The sequence below is a fragment of the Oncorhynchus kisutch genome, linkage group LG27 (assembly GCF_002021735.2).
Source record: "Oncorhynchus kisutch isolate 150728-3 linkage group LG27, Okis_V2, whole genome shotgun sequence".
In the NCBI taxonomy this organism is placed as follows: Eukaryota; Metazoa; Chordata; class Actinopteri; order Salmoniformes; family Salmonidae; genus Oncorhynchus; species Oncorhynchus kisutch.
The window spans coordinates 36,375,540-36,392,867 of record NC_034200.2 but is presented as its reverse complement, the minus strand read 5'-3'; the positions used below and the strand labels follow the sequence as shown (position 1 = coordinate 36,392,867).

Sequence of the window (17,328 nt, the reverse complement as noted above, 5' to 3'; positions counted from 1 at the left end):
TCCCCCTCTAGTGGGTTAAACTCGGAAGGATTCTGCATGTTGCAACACACCATATGACCATCAGCTTTCCTGGTTTGTGGATCATTGTAGCAGTCCCCTCCTGGTGATTTACCCTGGTAGGATTTCTGCCAGCTGCAGATCACCACCAGAATAGACATGGGAGGTCCAGCGTTGGCTCTGTGTTCCCAGCCAGTTGTCTGGTTGTCCCGGCTAGTGGATCTAGGCAGTAACTTGGGCAGATGTTAATAACGCACCACACTCAGTCAATACGTCATTACATTTCTTCCCCAAATTAGCGCCGTTGTGGCTCTAACTGGTGGTTGAATGGGGAACTTGTTTATGGCTCTATCACTTCCTAAATGTCAAAGGAAATGAAACAAAATGAATAAAAACATAAACAAGAGATATACAAAATATAGCTACCACACCTTATTCATCTAATTTGGACTATGTTCTATATATGCCCAAGGTCTTGGCTAAATTACTCTATTATGGCATTGTCTCTAATGTCATATCTAGGGCGATCCAACTTGAAGGTGGCTATTTAAGGCACTTTGAAAAATGGCACCCTGAATGGCAAAGCTTACATTGGGGACATTACAGGGCTGTGCTAGTGAATTCGGGAGAGGAAACTGAGGATGCTGTGGATGGACCCCCTGTTGGGGGTTCAGGATCTATTGCCAACTTTCCGAAAATCGGGATAGTTTCCGTTCCACGGGTGATCCTAGTATAAGACCTCATTAGGTCTTCCATTGCACGTGTGCGCCTTTGTACGTAGTGGGTGCACACGCCAAGGGAAATAAGACCATGGATCATGGTAACAGTCAGGATACTGTCCAGCACTGTCCAAGAGCGGGTGACAGACTAATCTTTTGGCTTGTAGTCAGTCGGGTCAACTAAAAGTGCCTCATCCAGTATGCTAAGATCAACAGTCATTGGTCCCTCTTTTGTGGAGCGATGGGTAATGATGCTTCGTGGGTGACTGTTGTTGATGTGTGCAGAGGCCCATACCCGGGCTCGAACCAGGGGCCGAGGGGACGAACTAAAGTTATACTGTTACACTCCTTTAGTACAATACATAAGAAGTTCCCCCTATATCGCTGTGCACAAAGCAAGGGTTAGTACTGCAATGAGGTTAACACAGGTCGCTGTTTGGAGGGCTACAGTGGCTGAGTGCTTTCCTTCAGGTCCAGCTGAGCCTATGAAGCCTCCTGTATCTGTAGTGCAAAGAGAGGACTGCCAACCTGCCTCTACCTTCATCCCTTTCTGTCTCTCACTGTCCCTCTTTGCCTTTTCCTCTGTATCTCTGTCCCTCAATGGGAGAATCTCCATTGGTTTTGTTCAACTCCTCGCGTCCTCACCTCCGTCCTCTCCTCGCCCTCCTTTTGAAAAAGCTCAAAGGTAAACAAGGAAAGGAGGTGAGGAAAGGAAACCTGGAAACAAATATGCTTAAATGAAATGACTCTCCACTAGCACGTCATCAGGCAAATTACATTTACAATGGAGTAATCCCAAAATATGTGTTAAGTGGTAAAAATACATTTAGATAGTTACACTCAACATTTTATAGAGGGATAAGTAGTGTATTATTTTTAACTATGGGCATGCTTTTCTCAGAGAAAACAATAACTGATTGAAAGGGGGTGTGGCAGATTTTCAACACTTTGGTGTTAACTGCCGGGAGGATACATCTGTGCTTAGGCTATGGAGGAGAGGAGGAAACTCCTCCGAATTGATACCATCCTACATATGGTGAACAATTTTTGGTTTCCGGGTCACAGTGTAGAAGAGGACAGGAATGGAGGAGAGGATGGACTTTTTCCCATTTGAGAATCCCCTTCCCTATCCTTCTTTCTCTCTATCTCCCTCCCTCTCATTCTCTTTCTCCCCCTCTACAGTTCCACCATTCAATAAACTACACTATTACGGGACCATTTCTCTCTTCATTCCTGTGTTTTATTGTAGGTGGGTATGTAGTGATAAGAAAGGTGAATAATAGAGAATAATAGATAAGACATAAGCTGATATGTCATGAGGATGTGATTCCATACACAGGGAGTGTAACAATGTTCTGGGAATAGAATATGAATATCACAAAGTATAACACATTTATGAAAATGATTTTCTAGCTAAATGAGGCAAGAATAACCCAATCGTATCATATTTAAACAAGGTTATGGCATTCATGACAGTAACCACGTAAGATGCTTTGAAAAACGTTAAGCTCCAGTATGACTGCTGTTGAGGCCTATCATTGTAGCGCACTATGTTATACTTATTTGGCTGTGACATTACATAAAACCCTTCTTCTCTGTGTCAAGTGCCCATTCCAAATCGACCCCAACATCTGTGAAGTTGTAGTGCTCTGGAGGACTACTTAGTTATAACACACAATGTAATACTGTAGCTCAATGTGTAAGGATGAGATTCCCTCATGTATTGTTGGTAGGGTTGGAGAGTATCCAGATTTTCATATCGTCATACCATTCTTCTTTCATATTGGTATAATACGCTATTACCGGCTTGGTACACAAGGTTGCGCCCCCCCAAAAAAACCACGCCATTGGGCGTCTATTACCAGAATGCTAACAAAATGTGCAGTAATAGCGAATTTCAATGGGGGCTGCTTGCTAAATATGCTAACGAGCTCGTTAGCGAAGACAGGCAATCCAGCTCATAAAGTTACACATAAATAGGTAGCAGCTACCAAATGTCTTTTTTTTTTTGTGAGTTTGGACATGTGAACTTGAGACATTGCGCAAATGAACAAAGTTTTGACGCATTCTTGTCTGAAGGAAAAACAGAACTGGCTCTGGAGCAACATGTGTAGGCCTCAGATTTGTATAACTAAACCAAGATAGACCACAGCCCGTAGTAACCAAATGGAAACAATGAGTCATAGTGGACAGAACAAGCAAGGTGCGCAGAGCCAGGAACGAGCTAGCCTAACCCAACCATGATGTTGCTGTCACTTTGACCTCTTTGTTGACATATCTACACCACTCCAGTGGCTTCAGTTGACGCCACATGTCCATGACTGTTTCAATATACTGACCGAGAATAACCTACACTGGACTTTAATCTTCAAATCAGGTGCTAGAGCTGGCTAGCTGGATTGAATATGTCCGACGGTCAAATGTGTCGTTGTAAACAGTGATACAATTCCAAAGGGTCCGGACCGAATAATTAAATACCTTCACTAACCTAATACTGTACTGTGTGGTTCGTGGTATGAAATAAGATTGATTTAGCATTTTATTGTATTGCAAGAGTACATTTTGTGAGCCGTCCTGTCTGACCGTCCTCTCAGGAGAATGAGTTTGACACGCACATGCGCAGATTGATTGTAAAGCGGGCCTAGAATCATGTCAAGACACGGTCGAAACGGAGGAGGTAAACTAAATAGCATAACGGATTTTAACATCACAAAATAATGCACAAAGGCTAACCGAACGCATGTTCAATAGTAGACAAAATATATATGACGTCAAACTCCGTATACGTGAAGATAATCTCATGCTTGGTTGACTAGCTAGCTACATTAGGCGTATTTAGCTTTCCTAGCACACCCGATTCGCTAATCAATTGCTTTATTAAGTAGCTATTTTTCGATCGAAATGTTTTAATGGGGGCAATCTGCAGTTGCTACATCCATTTGTGGACCTATAAATGAATGAAATGTGCCCATTGTTGCATTGATTCTTGAAGAATCTAAAGGTGCAATATGCAGATCGCTCCGCAATTTCCTGTTGCAAAAATTATATTAATTTACTTAATTTCAGTTTGTGACATAACAATCAATCATTGTGTAGAGAATCATTGTACCATCTAAACCGCTGTGAAAGATATTTTCCATAACAAAAAGTAACATATTGCAGCTTAAATGCCTCATGACCATAGTTCAATTGTTGTACCCCATCAGAACTCAAAATATAAGCATGTTTTACTCCAATGTTTGCAAACCATGTAAATGTTAACAAACACTAGATGTAAAGCCTCAAAACATGGTTAAAACTATACATGTGATATCATAGATGGTCATTCTTTATATCCATTGCTCTATGGATTTGAGATTGGTTACATTCTCCAGCCCCATCCCTCAGCTTTTTAACAAAACCGGGGCGGGGATCGCTTTGTTTCAACTGCACTGTGATAGCTCTGGTTCACAGTCTGAGATTAATGCCATACATTTGTTTGGAAAATGTCCTCTCACAAGCCAGAATGTTGAATGACTTAACAGGTTGTCTGTAAGAATATGAGACATATTCACAGGAAAGTATACTTCAATGAACTTTAAGGCGCTGGTAGTGCGTTCAGATTGAAGCATGCGCGGACTGCGTTCAGAGACGCATGCTTCAGTCTGCGTTCAGACTGAAGCATGCGCGGAACCATGTAAACACATGCACGAGCATGCGTCTCTTGTGCACATGCTTCAAGTGATCGAAATCTGAACACACTACCAGGGCACACTACCAGGGCTTTGAAAAGTTTATGTAATTATACTTCCTATAATAGCTCACATTCCTACCTGCAAAAGGACCAACCACATGGACAAGGCACGTGCTGATGGAGGTGGCATGTCAGATAGTTCATTTCCCCATAGAACAGGCCTCCATTCCAAATTATACAGTCATCAAAATCTGAACTATGAATCTTCTCCAAAGATGTTAAAGTCAAAGACCTCGTGGAGCAATGGCTAGCGCGTCTGACTCCAGATCAGAGGGCTGCGTGTTCAACTCACGTCGTGGTTGTGGTTTATATGTGTGCAATCTCTGCCTTCTTTACTCAGTTAATCAGCACAAGTACCAATGTAATCTCGCACGGAAACGAACAAACCAATGCTGCTTTTGATGAAAATTGTCTCTCACAAAAACCTGGCACACTGCAAAATCCTAATGAAATCATGTGATTGTCAGTCTTCGAACAGGTAGTTTAATGTATGCTTTGGGGCAGTTTTTGACACCTGGATGAGAAACGTTCCCTAAGTAAACTGCCTGTTACTCAGGCCAAGAAACTAGGATATGCATATAAATGGTAGATTTGGATGGAACACACTCTAAAGTTTCAAAAACTGTTGAAAATAATGTCTCTGAGTATAACAGAACTGATATGGCAGGCGAAAACATGAGGAAAAATGTATCCAGGAGGTGGGATTTTTTTGATGTGGGTAGTTTTCAATTGAATGCCTATTGAGTTCTAATGGGTTAGGACCCAGATTGCAGGTCCAATGGCTACCACTAGATGTCAACAGTCTTTAGACATTGTTTCAGGCTTGTTTTCATACACTTAACCTGTCGGGCAGAGGCACGTGCTGATGGAGGTGGCATTGTCAGATAGTTCATTTCCCCATAGAACAGGCCTCCATTCCAAATTATACAGTCATCAAAATCTGAACTAGGAATCCTCTCCAAAGATATTAAAAGTCAAAGACCTCGTGGTGCAATGGTAGCGCGTCTGACTCCAGATCAGAAGGTTGCGTGTTCAACTCACGTCGTGGTCATGGTTTTTATATGTGCAATCTCTGCCTTCTTTACTCAGTGAATCAGCACAAGTACCAATGTAATCTCGCACGGAAACGAACAAACCAATGCTGCTTTTGATGAAAATTGTCTCTCACAAAAACCTGGCACACTGCAAAATCCTAAATTAAATCATGTGATTGTCAGTCTTCGAACAGGTAGTTTAATGTATGCTTGGGGGCAGTTTTTTGACACCTGGATGAGAAACGTTCCCTAAGTAAACTGCCTGTTACTCAGGCCAAGAAACTAGGATATGCATATAAATGGTAGATTTGGATAGAACACACTCTAACGTTTCCAAAACTGTTAGAATAATGTCTCTGAGTATAACAGAACTGATATGGCAGGCGAAAACATGAGGAAAATGTATCCAGGAGGTGGGATTTTTTTGATGTGGGTAGTTTTCAATTGAATGCCTATTGAGTTTCTAATGGGTTAGGACCCAGATTGCAGTTCCAATGGCTACCACTAGATGTCAACAGTCTTTAGACATTGTTTCAGGCTTGTTTTCATACACTTAACCTGTCGGGCAGAGGCACGTGCTGATGGAGGTGGCATGTCAGATAGTTCATTTCCCCATAGAACAGGCCTCCATTCCAAATTATACAGTCATCAAAATCTGAACTAGGAATCCTCTCCAAAGATGTTAAAAGTCAAAGACCTCGTGGCGCAATGGTAGCGCGTCTGACTCCAGATCAGAAGGTTGCGTGTTCAACTCACGTCGTGGTCATAGTTTTTATGTGTGCAATCTCTGCCTTCTTTACTCAGTGAATCAGCACAAGTACCAATGTAATCTCGCACGGAAACGAACAAACCAATGCTGCTTTTGATGAAAATTGTCTCTCACAAAAACCTGGCACACTGCAAAATCCTAAATGAAATCATGTGATTGTCAGTCTTCGAACAGGTAGTTTAATGTATGCTTTGGGGCAGTTTTTTGACACCTGGATGAGAAACGTTCCCTAAGTAAACTGCCTGTTACTCAGGCCAAGAAACTAGGATATGCATATAAATGGTAGATTTGGATGGAACACTCTAAAGTTTCAAAACTGTTAAAATAATGTCTCTGAGTATAACAGAACTGATATGGCAGGCGAAAACATGAGGAAAATGTATCCAGGAGGTGGGATTTTTTTGATGTGGGTAGTTTTCAATTGAATGCCTATTGCGTTTCTAATGGGTTAGGACCCGGATTGCAGTTCCAATGGCTACCACTAGATGTCAACAGTCTTTAGACATTGTTTCAGGCTTGTTTTCATACACTTAACCTGTCGGGCAGAGGCACGTGCTGATGGAGGTGGCATGTCAGATAGTTCATTTCCCCATAGAACAGGCCTCCATTCCAAATTATACAGTCATCAAAATCTGAACTAGGAATCTCTCCAAAGATGTTAAAAGTCAAAGACCTCGTGGCGCAATGGTAGCGCGTCTGACTCCAGATCAGAAGGTTGCGTGTTCAACTCACGTCGTGGTCATGGTTTTTATGTGTGCAATCTCTGCCTTCTTTACTCAGTGAATCAGCACAAGTACCAATGTAATCTCGCACGGAAACGAACAAACCAATGCTGCTTTTGATGAAAATTGTCTCTCACAAAAACCTGGCACACTGCAAAATCCTAAATGAAATCATGTGATTGTCAGTCTTCGAACAGGTAGTTTAATGTATGCTTTGGGGCAGTTTTTTGACACCTGGATGAGAAACGTTCCCTAAGTAAACTGCCTGTTACTCAGGCCCAGAAACTAGGATATGCATATAAATGGTAGATTTGGATGGAACACACTCTAACGTTTCAAAAACTGTTAAATAATGTCTCTGAGTATAACAGAACTGATATGGCAGGCGAAAACATGAGGAAAATGTATCCAGGAGGTGGGATTTTTTTGATGTGGGTAGTTTTCAATTGAATGCCTATTGAGTTTCTAATGGGTTAGGACCCAGATTGCAGTTCCAATGGCTACCACTAGATGTCAACAGTCTTTAGACATTGTTTCAGGCTTGTTTTCATACACTTAACCTGTCGGGCAGAGGCACGTGCTGATGGAGGTGGCATGTCAGATAGTTCATTTCCCCATAGAACAGGCCTCCATTCCAAATTATACAGTCATCAAAATCTGAACTAGGAATCCTCTCCAAAGATGTTAAAAGTCAAAGACCTCGTGGCGCAATGGTAGCGCGTCTGACTCCAGATCAGAAGGCTTGCGTGTTCAACTCACGTCGTGGTCAGTGGTTTTTATGTGTGCAATCTCTGCCTTCTTTACTCAGTGAATCAGCACAAGTACCAATGTAATCTCGCACGGAAACGAACAAACCAATGCTGCTTTTGATGAAAATTGTCTCTCACAAAAACCTGGCACACTGCAAAATCCTAAATGAAATCATGTGATTGTCAGTCTTCGAACAGGTAGTTTAATGTATGCTTGGGGCAGTTTTTTGACACCTGGATGAGAAACGTTCCCTAAGTAAACTGCCTGTTACTCAGGCCAAGAAACTAGGATATGCATATAAATGGTAGATTTGGATGGAACACACTCTAACGTTTCCAAAAACTGTTAGAATAATGTCTCTGAGTATAACAGAACTGATATGGCAGGCGAAAACATGAGGAAAATGTATCCAGGAGGTGGGATTTTTTTGATGTGGGTAGTTTTCAATTGAATGCCTATTGAGTTTCTAATGGGTTAGGACCCAGATTGCAGTTCCAATGGCTACCACTAGATGTCAACAGTCTTTAGACATTGTTTCAGGCTTGTTTTCATACACTTAACCTGTCGGGCAGAGGCACGTGCTGATGGAGGTGGCATGTCAGATAGTTCATTTCCCCATAGAACAGGCCTCCATTCCAAATTATACAGTCATCAAAATCTGAACTAGGAATCCTCTCCAAAGATGTTAAAAGTCAAAGACCTCGTGGCGCAATGGTAGCGCGTCTGACTCCAGATCAGAAGGTTGCGTGTTCAACTCACGTCGTGGTCATGGTTTTTATGTGTGCAATCTCTGCCTTCTTTACTCAGTGAATCAGCACAAGTACCAATGTAATCTCGCACGGAAACGAACAAACCAATGCTGCTTTTGATGAAAATTGTCTCTCACAAAAACCTGGCACACTGCAAAATCCTAAATGAAATCATGTGATTGTCAGTCTTCGAAAAGGTAGTTTAATGTATGCTTTGGGGCAGTTTTTTGACACCTGGATGAGAAACGTTCCCTAAGTAAACTGCCTGTTACTCAGGCCCAGAAACTAGGATATGCATATAAATGGTAGATTTGGATGGAACACACTCTAAAGTTTCAAAAACTGTTAAAATAATGTCTCTGAGTATAACAGAACTGATATGGCAGGCGAAAACATGAGGAAAATGTATCCAGGAGGTGGGATTTTTTTGATGTGGGTAGTTTTCAATTGAATGCCTATTGAGTTTCTAATGGGTTAGGACCCAGATTGCAGTTCCAATGGCTACCACTAGATGTCAACAGTCTTTAGACATTGTTTCAGGCTTGTTTTCATACACTTAACCTGTCGGGCAGAGGCACGTGCTGATGGAGGTGGCATGTCAGATAGTTCATTTCCCCATAGAACAGGCCTCCATTCCAAATTATACAGTCATCAAAATCTGAACTAGGAATCCTCTCCAAAGATGTTAAAAGTCAAAGACCTCGTGGCGCAATGGTAGCGCGTCTGACTCCAGATCAGAAGGTTGCGTGTTCAACTCACGTCGTGGTCATGGTTTTTATGTGTGCAATCTCTGCCTTCTTTACTCAGTGAATCAGCACAAGTACCAATGTAATCTCGCACGGAAACGAACAAACCAATGCTGCTTTTGATGAAAATTGTCTCTCACAAAAACCTGGCACACTGCAAAATCCTAAATGAAATCATGTGATTGTCAGTCTTCGAACAGGTAGTTTAATGTATGCTTTGGGGCAGTTTTTTGACACCTGGATGAGAAACGTTCCCTAAGTAAACTGCCTGTTACTCAGGCCAAGAAACTAGGATATGCATATAAATGGTAGATTTGGATGGAACACACTCTAAAGTTTCAAAAACTGTTAGAAATAATGTCTCTGAGTATAACAGAACTGATATGGCAGGCGAAAACATGAGGAAAATGTATCCAGGAGGTGGGATTTTTTTGATGTGGGTAGTTTTCAATTGAATGCCTATTGAGTTTCTAATGGGTTAGGACCCAGATTGCAGTTCCAATGGCTACCACTAGATGTCAACAGTCTTTAGACATTGTTTCAGGCTTGTTTTCATACACTTAACCTGTCGGGCAGAGGCACGTGCTGATGGAGGTGGCATGTCAGATAGTTCATTTCCCCATAGAACAGGCCTCCATTCCAAATTATACAGTCATCAAAATCTGAACTAGGAATCCTCTCCAAAGATGTTAAAAGTCAAAGACCTCGTGGCGCAATGGTAGCGCGTCTGACTCCAGATCAGAAGGTTGCGTGTTCAACTCACGTCGTGGTCATGGTTTTTATGTGTGCAATCTCTGCCTTCTTTACTCAGTGAATCAGCACAAGTACCAATGTAATCTCGCACGGAAACGAACAAACCAATGCTGCTTTTGATGAAAATTGTCTCTCACAAAAACCTGGCACACTGCAAAATCCTAAATTAAATCATGTGATTGTCAGTCTTCGAACAGGTAGTTTAATGTATGCTTGGGGGCAGTTTTTTGACACCTGGATGAGAAACGTTCCCTAAGTAAACTGCCTGTTACTCAGGCCCAGAAACTAGGATATGCATATAAATGGTAGATTTGGATAGAACACACTCTAAAGTTTCCAAAACTGTTAGAATAATGTCTCTGAGTATAACAGAACTGATATGGCAGGCGAAAACCTGAGGAAAATGTATCCAGGAGGTGGGATTTTTTTGATGTGGGTAGTTTTCAATTGAATGCCTATTGAGTTTCTAATGGGTTAGGACCCAGATTGCAGTTCCAATGGCTACCACTAGATGTCAACAGTCTTTAGACATTGTTTCAGGCTTGTTTTCATACACTTAACCTGTCGGGCAGAGGCACGTGCTGATGGAGGTGGCATGTCAGATAGTTCATTTCCCCATAGAACAGGCCTCCATTCCAAATTATACAGTCATCAAAATCTGAACTAGGAATCCTCTCCAAAGATGTTAAAAGTCAAAGACCTCGTGGCGCAATGGTAGCGCGTCTGACTCCAGATCAGAAGGTTGCGTGTTCAACTCACGTCGTGGTCATGGTTTTTATGTGTGCAATCTCTGCCTTCTTTACTCAGTGAATCAGCACAAGTACCAATGTAATCTCGCACGGAAACGAACAAACCAATGCTGCTTTTGATGAAAATTGTCTCTCACAAAAACCTGGCACACTGCAAAATCCTAAATGAAATCATGTGATTGTCAGTCTTCGAACAGGTAGTTTAATGTATGCTTTGGGGCAGTTTTTTGACACCTGGATGAGAAACGTTCCCTAAGTAAACTGCCTGTTACTCAGGCCCAGAAACTAGGATATGCATATAAATGGTAGATTTGGATGGAACACACTCTAAAGTTTCAAAAACTGTTAAAATAATGTCTCTGAGTATAACAGAACTGATATGGCAGGCGAAAACATGAGGAAAATGTATCCAGGAGGTGGGATTTTTTTGATGTGGGTAGTTTTCAATTGAATGCCTATTGAGTTTCTAATGGGTTAGGACCCAGATTGCAGTTCCAATGGCTACCACTAGATGTCAACAGTCTTTAGACATTGTTTCAGGCTTGTTTTCATACACTTAACCTGTCGGGCAGAGGCACGTGCTGATGGAGGTGGCATGTCAGATAGTTCATTTCCCCATAGAACAGGCCTCCATTCCAAATTATACAGTCATCAAAATCTGAACTAGGAATCCTCTCCAAAGATGTTAAAAGTCAAAGACCTCGTGGCGCAATGGTAGCGCGTCTGACTCCAGATCAGAAGGTTGCGTGTTCAACTCACGTCGTGGTCATGGTTTTTATGTGTGCAATCTCTGCCTTCTTTACTCAGTGAATCAGCACAAGTACCAATGTAATCTCGCACGGAAACGAACAAACCAATGCTGCTTTTGATGAAAATTGTCTCTCACAAAAACCTGGCACACTGCAAAATCCTAAATGAAATCATGTGATTGTCAGTCTTCGAACAGGTAGTTTAATGTATGCTTTGGGGCAGTTTTTTGACACCTGGATGAGAAACGTTCCCTAAGTAAACTGCCTGTTACTCAGGCCCAGAAACTAGGATATGCATATAAATGGTAGATTTGGATGGAACACACTCTAAAGTTTCCAAAACTGTTAAAATAATGTCTCTGAGTATAACAGAACTGATATGGCAGGCGAAAACATGAGGAAAATGTATCCAGGAGGTGGGATTTTTTTGATGTGGGTAGTTTTCAATTGAATGCCTATTGAGTTTCTAATGGGTTAGGACCCAGATTGCAGTTCCAATGGCTACCACTAGATGTCAACAGTCTTTAGACATTGTTTCAGGCTTGTTTTCATACACTTAACCTGTCGGGCAGAGGCACGTGCTGATGGAGGTGGCATGTCAGATAGTTCATTTCCCCATAGAACAGGCCTCCATTCCAAATTATACAGTCATCAAAATCTGAACTAGGAATCCTCTCCAAAGATGTTAAAAGTCAAAGACCTCGTGGTGCAATGGTAGCGCGTCTGACTCCAGATCAGAAGGTTGCGTGTTCAACTCACGTCGTGGTCATGGTTTTTATGTGTGCAATCTCTGCCTTCTTTACTCAGTGAATCAGCACAAGTACCAATGTGCTTAATCTCGCACGGAAACGAACAAACCAATGCTGCTTTTGATGAAAATTGTCTCTCACAAAAACCTGGCACACTGCAAAATCCTAAATGAAATCATGTGATTGTCAGTCTTCGAACAGGTAGTTTAATGTATGCTTTGGGGCAGTTTTTTGACACCTGGATGAGAAACGTTCCCTAAGTAAACTGCCTGTTACTCAGGCCCAGAAACTAGGATATGCATATAAATGGTAGATTTGGATGGAACACACTCTAAAGTTTCCAAAACTGTTAAAATAATGTCTCTGAGTATAACAGAACTGATATGGCAGGCGAAAACATGAGGAAAATGTATCCAGGAGGTGGGATTTTTTTGATGTGGGTAGTTTTCAATTGAATGCCTATTGAGTTTCTAATGGGTTAGGACCCAGATTGCAGTTCCAATGGCTACCACTAGATGTCAACAGTCTTTAGACATTGTTTCAGGCTTGTTTTCATACACTTAACCTGTCGGGCAGAGGCACGTGCTGATGGAGGTGGCATGTCAGATAGTTCATTTCCCCATAGAACAGGCCTCCATTCCAAATTATACAGTCATCAAAATCTGAACTAGGAATCCTCTCCAAAGATGTTAAAAGTCAAAGACCTCGTGGCGCAATGGTAGCGCGTCTGACTCCAGATCAGAAGGTTGCGTGTTCAACTCACGTCGTGGTCATGGTTTTTATGTGTGCAATCTCTGCCTTCTTTACTCAGTGAATCAGCACAAGTACCAATGTGGCTTTACAGTACTAATCTCGCACGGAAACGAACAAACCAATGCTGCTTTTGATGAAAATTGTCTCTCACAAAAACCTGGCACACTGCAAAATCCTAAATGAAATCATGTGATTGTCAGTCTTCGAACAGGTAGTTTAATGTATGCTTTGGGGCAGTTTTTTGACACCTGGATGAGAAACGTTCCCTAAGTAAACTGCCTGTTACTCAGGCCCAGAAACTAGGATATGCATATAAATGGTAGATTTGGATGGAACACACTCTAAAGTTTCCAAAACTGTTAAAATAATGTCTCTGAGTATAACAGAACTGATATGGCAGGCGAAAACATGAGGAAAATGTATCCAGGAGGTGGGATTTTTTTGATGTGGGTAGTTTTCAATTGAATGCCTATTGAGTTTCTAATGGGTTAGGACCCAGATTGCAGTTCCAATGGCTACCACTAGATGTCAACAGTCTTTAGACATTGTTTCAGGCTTGTTTTCATACACTTAACCTGTCGGGCAGAGGCACGTGCTGATGGAGGTGGCATGTCAGATAGTTCATTTCCCCATAGAACAGGCCTCCATTCCAAATTATACAGTCATCAAAATCTGAACTAGGAATCCTCTCCAAAGATGTTAAAAGTCAAAGACCTCGTGGCGCAATGGTAGCGCGTCTGACTCCAGATCAGAAGGTTGCGTGTTCAACTCACGTCGTGGTCATGGTTTTTATGTGTGCAATCTCTGCCTTCTTTACTCAGTGAATCAGCACAAGTACCAATGTGGCTTTACAGTACTAATCTCGCACGGAAACGAACAAACCAATGCTGCTTTTGATGAAAATTGTCTCTCACAAAAACCTGGCACACTGCAAAATCCTAAATGAAATCATGTGATTGTCAGTCTTCGAACAGGTAGTTTAATGTATGCTTTGGGGCAGTTTTTTGACACCTGGATGAGAAACGTTCCCTAAGTAAACTGCCTGTTACTCAGGCCCAGAAACTAGGATATGCATATAAATGGTAGATTTGGATGGAACACACTCTAAAGTTTCCAAAACTGTTAAAATAATGTCTCTGAGTATAACAGAACTGATATGGCAGGCGAAAACATGAGGAAAATGTATCCAGGAGGTGGGATTTTTTTGATGTGGGTAGTTTTCAATTGAATGCCTATTGAGTTTCTAATGGGTTAGGACCCAGATTGCAGTTCCAATGGCTACCACTAGATGTCAACAGTCTTTAGACATTGTTTCAGGCTTGTTTTCATACACTTAACCTGTCGGGCAGAGGCACGTGCTGATGGAGGTGGCATGTCAGATAGTTCATTTCCCCATAGAACAGGCCTCCATTCCAAATTATACAGTCATCAAAATCTGAACTAGGAATCCTCTCCAAAGATGTTAAAAGTCAAAGACCTCGTGGCGCAATGGTAGCGCGTCTGACTCCAGATCAGAAGGTTGCGTGTTCAACTCACGTCGTGGTCAGTGGTTTTTATGTGTGCAATCTCTGCCTTCTTTACTCAGTGAATCAGCACAAGTACCAATGTAATCTCGCACGGAAACGAACAAACCAATGCTGCTTTTGATGAAAATTGTCTCTCACAAAAACCTGGCACACTGCAAAATCCTAAATGAAATCATGTGATTGTCAGTCTTCGAACAGGTAGTTTAATGTATGCTTGGGGGCAGTTTTTTGACACCTGGATGAGAAACGTTCCCTAAGTAAACTGCCTGTTACTCAGGCCAAGAAACTAGGATATGCATATAAATGGTAGATTTGGATAGAACACACTCTAACGTTTCCAAAACTGTTAGAATAATGTCTCTGAGTATAACAGAACTGATATGGCAGGCGAAAACATGAGGAAATGTATCCAGGAGGTGGGATTTTTTTGATGTGGGTAGTTTTCAATTGAATGCCTATTGAGTTTCTAATGGGTTAGGACCCAGATTGCAGTTCCAATGGCTACCACTAGATGTCAACAGTCTTTAGACATTGTTTCAGGCTTGTTTTCATACACTTAACCTGTCGGGCAGAGGCACGTGCTGATGGAGGTGGCATGTCAGATAGTTCATTTCCCCATAGAACAGGCCTCCATTCCAAATTATACAGTCATCAAAATCTGAACTAGGAATCCTCTCCAAAGATGTTAAAAGTCAAAGACCTCGTGGCGCAATGGTAGCGCGTCTGACTCCAGATCAGAAGGTTGCGTGTTCAACTCACGTCGTGGTCATGGTTTTTATGTGTGCAATCTCTGCCTTCTTTACTCAGTGAATCAGCACAAGTACCAATGTAATCTCGCACGGAAACGAACAAACCAATGCTGCTTTTGATGAAAATTGTCTCTCACAAAACCTGGCACACTGCAAATCCTAATGAAATCATGTGATTGTCAGTCTTCGAACAGGTAGTTTAATGTATGCTTTGGGGCAGTTTTTTTGACACCTGGATGAGAAACGTTCCCTAAGTAAACTGCTGTTACTCCAGGCCCAGAAACTAGGATATGCATATAAATGGTAGATTTGGATGGAACACACTCTAAGTTTCAAAAACTGTTAAAATAATGTCTCTGAGTATAACAGAACTGATATGGCAGGCGAAAACATGAGGAAAATGTATCCAGGAGGTGGGATTTTTTTGATGTGGGTAGTTTTCAATGTTAATGCCTATTGAGTTTCTAATGGGTTAGGACCCAGGATGCAGTTCCAATGGCTACCACTAGCTGTCAACAGTCTTTAGACATGTTTCAGGCTTGTTTTCATACACTTAACCTGTCGGGCAGAGGCACGTGCTGATGGAGGTGGCATTGTCAGATAGTTCATTTCCCCATAGCAACCGGGCCTCCATCCCAAATTATACAGTCATTCAAAGCTGAACTTAGGAATCTTCTCAAAGATGTTAAAACGTCAAAAAAGACCTCGTGGCGCAATGGTAGTTGTCGGTCTGCCGCAGAGTCAGAAGGTTGCGTGTTTCAACTCACGTCATGGTCATGGGTTTTTTATGTGTGCAATCTCGGCCTTCTTTCACACTGCAAGTGAATCAGCACAAGTACCAAATTGTAATCTCGCACGGAAACGAACAAACCAATGCTGCTTTTGATGAAAATTGTCTCTCACAAAAACCTGGCACACTGCAAAATACCTAATGCAATCATGTTCTTGTTCAGGTCTTCGAAAAGGTTAGTTACTGATATGCTTTGGGCAGTTTTTGACACCTGGATGAGAACGTTTCCCTAAGTAAACTGCCTGTTACTCAGGCCAGGAAACTAGGATATGCATTATAAATGGTAGGATTTGGATGGAATACACACTTTTCTAACGTTTCAAAACTGTTAAAATAATGTCCTCTGAGTATAACAGAACTGATATGGCAGGCGAAAACATGAGGAAAATGGTATCCAGGAGGTGGGATTTTTTTTGACATGTGGGTAGTTTTCAATTGAATGCCTATTGAGTTTCTAATGGGTTAGGACCCAGATTGCAGTTCCAATGGCTACCACTAGATGTCAACAGTCTTTAGACATTGTTTCAGGCTTGTTTCATACACTTAACCTGTCGGGCAGAGGCACGTGCTGATGGAGGTGGCATGTCAGATAGTTCATTTCCCCATAGAACAGGCCTCCATTCCAAATTATACAGTCATCAAAATCTGAACTAGGAATCCTCTCCAAAGATGTTAAAAGTCAAAGACCTCGTGGCGCAATGGTAGCGCGTCTGACTCCAGATCAGAAGGTTGCGTGTTCACTCACGTCGTGGTCATGGTTTTTATGTGTGCAATCTCTGCCTTCTTTACTCAGTGAATCAGCACAAGTACCAATGTGGCTTACGTACTAATCTCGCACGGAAACGAACAAACCAATGCTGCTTTTGATGAAAATTGTCTATCACAAAAACCTGGCACCTGCAAAATCCTAAATGAAAGCATGTGATTGTCAGTCTTCGAACAGGTAGTTTAATGTATGCTTTGGGGCAGTTTTTGACACCTGGATGAGAAACGTTCCTAAGTAAACTGCCTGTTACTCAGGCCCAGAACTAGGATATGCATATAAATGGTAGATTGGATGGAACACACTCTAAAGTTTCCAAAACTGTGAAAATAATGTCTCTGAGTATAACAGAACGATATGGCAGGCGAAAAATGAGGAAAATGTATCCAGGAGGTGGGATTTTTTTTGATGTGGGTAGTTTTCAATTGAATGCTATTGAGTTTCTAATGGGTTAGGACCAGATTGCAGTTCCAATGGCTACCACTAGATGATTCAACAGTCTTAGACATTGTTTCAGGCTTTTTCATA

The 17,328-nt window shown here is 41.8% G+C and overlaps 14 non-coding genes across 14 annotated transcripts; all 14 read left to right on the top strand.

The window, feature by feature from the left end:
• Positions 1–5,428: 5,428 nt before the first annotated feature.
• On the top strand, positions 5,429–5,500 carry trnaw-cca (transfer RNA tryptophan (anticodon CCA)). Its single transcript has one exon. It is a non-coding gene; the product is annotated as a tRNA-Trp (tRNA).
• Positions 5,501–6,177: 677 nt separating this feature from the next.
• Positions 6,178–6,249, top strand: trnaw-cca (transfer RNA tryptophan (anticodon CCA)). The gene has a single exon. It is a non-coding gene; the product is annotated as a tRNA-Trp (tRNA).
• A 673-nt stretch (positions 6,250–6,922) lies between these two features.
• On the top strand, positions 6,923–6,994 carry trnaw-cca (transfer RNA tryptophan (anticodon CCA)). Its single transcript has one exon. It is a non-coding gene; the product is annotated as a tRNA-Trp (tRNA).
• Positions 6,995–7,670: 676 nt separating this feature from the next.
• Positions 7,671–7,743, top strand: trnaw-cca (transfer RNA tryptophan (anticodon CCA)). The gene has a single exon. It is a non-coding gene; the product is annotated as a tRNA-Trp (tRNA).
• Positions 7,744–8,421: 678 nt separating this feature from the next.
• On the top strand, positions 8,422–8,493 carry trnaw-cca (transfer RNA tryptophan (anticodon CCA)). Its single transcript has one exon. It is a non-coding gene; the product is annotated as a tRNA-Trp (tRNA).
• A 677-nt stretch (positions 8,494–9,170) lies between these two features.
• On the top strand, positions 9,171–9,242 carry trnaw-cca (transfer RNA tryptophan (anticodon CCA)). The gene has a single exon. It is a non-coding gene; the product is annotated as a tRNA-Trp (tRNA).
• Positions 9,243–9,920: 678 nt separating this feature from the next.
• Positions 9,921–9,992, top strand: trnaw-cca (transfer RNA tryptophan (anticodon CCA)). Its single transcript has one exon. It is a non-coding gene; the product is annotated as a tRNA-Trp (tRNA).
• Positions 9,993–10,669: 677 nt separating this feature from the next.
• Positions 10,670–10,741, top strand: trnaw-cca (transfer RNA tryptophan (anticodon CCA)). Its single transcript has one exon. It is a non-coding gene; the product is annotated as a tRNA-Trp (tRNA).
• A 677-nt stretch (positions 10,742–11,418) lies between these two features.
• Positions 11,419–11,490, top strand: trnaw-cca (transfer RNA tryptophan (anticodon CCA)). The gene has a single exon. It is a non-coding gene; the product is annotated as a tRNA-Trp (tRNA).
• Positions 11,491–12,167: 677 nt separating this feature from the next.
• Positions 12,168–12,239, top strand: trnaw-cca (transfer RNA tryptophan (anticodon CCA)). The gene has a single exon. It is a non-coding gene; the product is annotated as a tRNA-Trp (tRNA).
• A 681-nt stretch (positions 12,240–12,920) lies between these two features.
• Positions 12,921–12,992, top strand: trnaw-cca (transfer RNA tryptophan (anticodon CCA)). The gene has a single exon. It is a non-coding gene; the product is annotated as a tRNA-Trp (tRNA).
• A 691-nt stretch (positions 12,993–13,683) lies between these two features.
• Positions 13,684–13,755, top strand: trnaw-cca (transfer RNA tryptophan (anticodon CCA)). Its single transcript has one exon. It is a non-coding gene; the product is annotated as a tRNA-Trp (tRNA).
• A 691-nt stretch (positions 13,756–14,446) lies between these two features.
• On the top strand, positions 14,447–14,518 carry trnaw-cca (transfer RNA tryptophan (anticodon CCA)). Its single transcript has one exon. It is a non-coding gene; the product is annotated as a tRNA-Trp (tRNA).
• Positions 14,519–15,195: 677 nt separating this feature from the next.
• On the top strand, positions 15,196–15,267 carry trnaw-cca (transfer RNA tryptophan (anticodon CCA)). Its single transcript has one exon. It is a non-coding gene; the product is annotated as a tRNA-Trp (tRNA).
• Positions 15,268–17,328: the final 2,061 nt, after the last annotated feature.